Source organism: Trichechus manatus, unplaced genomic scaffold, assembly GCF_000243295.1.
Source record: "Trichechus manatus latirostris isolate Lorelei unplaced genomic scaffold, TriManLat1.0 scaffold00010, whole genome shotgun sequence".
Lineage (NCBI taxonomy): Eukaryota > Metazoa > Chordata > Mammalia > Sirenia > Trichechidae > Trichechus > Trichechus manatus.
Genome location: NW_004443946.1, coordinates 153,745 through 155,921, shown reverse-complemented (window position 1 = coordinate 155,921; position 2,177 = coordinate 153,745). Strand labels below are relative to the sequence as shown.

The window sequence follows — 2,177 nt, the reverse complement described above, 5'->3', positions numbered from 1 at the left end:
TTATCAGAGTTTGCTTGCACAGAATATTCCTCTTTACATATGGTGTAAGAGCTTTAAAACTGTGTACTCCCATATACCCTCTCCTAGCCATTCTGTTATTTCTGCCTTAAACATTTTACTTCTATATATGGCATTGTTTTGCATTAATCAATCATTTTTTTAAAAAAATAAAAACAAGAAAAAAAATTTATATAAACTCACATATTTGCAATTGCTCATGCTCTTCATTCATTTTTTCAAAACCAGATTTTTACCTGGCATTATTTTCCTTCTGGGCGAAGGAATCCTTTTAACAATCTTGTGATGTTAGTCTGCTGGTGATAAATTGCTTCAAATTTACTATGTCTGAGAAAGTATTTTACCTTCATTTATGAAAGATATTCATACCAGTTATCAAATTCTAGGTTTAAATTTTGTTTTGATTTTTCTTTTAAGATGTTTAAGATATTGCTTCATTGTCTTTTGGCTTATATTGTTTCTGATGAGAAATTTGCTTTAGTCTTTTCTTATGTATCTGTAGGTAATGTGTCTTTTATTTTCTCTGAATGATTTTCAGATTTTTGCTTTATCACTGGTTTTCCACAATTTGTTTATTTTTGCCTTTGTGTGTTTTTCTTCATACTTATTCAGCTTGAGACTTACTGAGGTTTTTGGATCTTTGTGTTTATATTCTTATAAAATTTGGAAGTTTCTCTCTCATTAATTTTTTAAACATTTTTTTCCTGCCCTTCCCTCTTCCACAACTCCAGTTATACTCATGTTAGGCTACGTAGCATTGTTCCACAGCTCTTGGATGTTCTGTTAATTTTTTTTTTTTTTTTTTAGTGTTTCTCTCTATATGTCATTTTAGATAATTTCTATAGCCATGTCTTCAAATTCACTGATCTTTTCCTTTACAATGTCTAAATTGCTATTATTCCCATCCAATATACTTTTCACCTTAGGTGTTTGTTTTTTAACTCTAGTAGTTCAAATTGGATCCTTTGTTTCACTCTTCATCGTACTCATGATTTCCTCTTCATTCTTAACAGACCGAGTATCTTTATAATAATGGTTTAACCTCCTCGCCTACTAATTATATCTTCTGTGTCATTTCTGAATCTATTAATACTGATTGAGTTTTCTCCTTGTTGTGGCTCCTATTTTCCTGATTTTTTGTTTGTTTGTTTTTACATACCCAGTAATTTTTTACTGGAGTTCAACCATTGACAATTTTATGTTTTTAATCCTGGACTTTCTATTATTGTTGTTTTAATTACTTTAAACATTTTTGGGCTCTTTCTCTGGGACACAATTTATTTCTACTCACTTTGATCTCTTTGAGGTTTGTTCTTCTTCTTCTTCTTTTTTTAATCTAGACATATCCATGTCAGGCTTTTATCTGTGGTTAATTTATCTCTGTTATCAAGGCAATGCTCTTCTGAGAACTCTGCCTGAAGACCTGTATATTGGCAGACTTTTTTCTCTAACTGGTATAAACACAAACTATCTCCAGCTCCAGGAATTGCTTGTCCTATTGCTTTCAGTTGTTATTTCTTTGACCTCACACGCATGCACCGATGGCTACTCAGCCAAAGACTCAAGGGGTACCCTCTGCAGAACTTACTTCTATGAGGGTGCAGCTCTGTCCTCTCTAGTACTCTGCCCTGAAAATCTTTCCTTGGTGTTCCCAAACTAAAAATAGATCAAGATTTCAGATCTAGTAATGAACTATAGAAATGATCCCTGAAAGTATAATCTTTATTATTCACAATAGAAAAAAATGTGGAAACGACTTAAGTGCCCATCAATAGGTGAATGGAAAAACAAATTATGGTACATACACACAATGGAACACTACACAGCGATAAAGAACAATGCTGAATCTGTGAAGCATCTCATAACATGGATGAATCTGGAGGACATTATGCTGAGTGAAATAAGTCAATCACAAAAGGACAAATACTGTATGAGACTACTATTATAAAAATTCAATAGAAGGTTTACACACAAAGAAATAATCTTTGATGGTTACAAGGGAGCGGAGAGGTGGGAGTGCAAAACAATAACTAGATAGTAGAAAAATGGTAACTTTGGCAAAAGGAAAGACAGTACACAATACTGGGGAAGTCAGCATAACTTGACCAAGGCAAAGTCTTGGAAGCTTCATAGACACCTCCAAACTCCCTGAGGGACTG

General features: G+C 33.2%; 1 pseudogene; it reads right to left on the bottom strand.

The window, feature by feature from the left end:
- Positions 1 to 1,658: 1,658 nt before the first annotated feature.
- Positions 1,659 to 1,741, bottom strand: LOC111819523 (uncharacterized; annotated as a pseudogene).
- Positions 1,742 to 2,177: the final 436 nt, after the last annotated feature.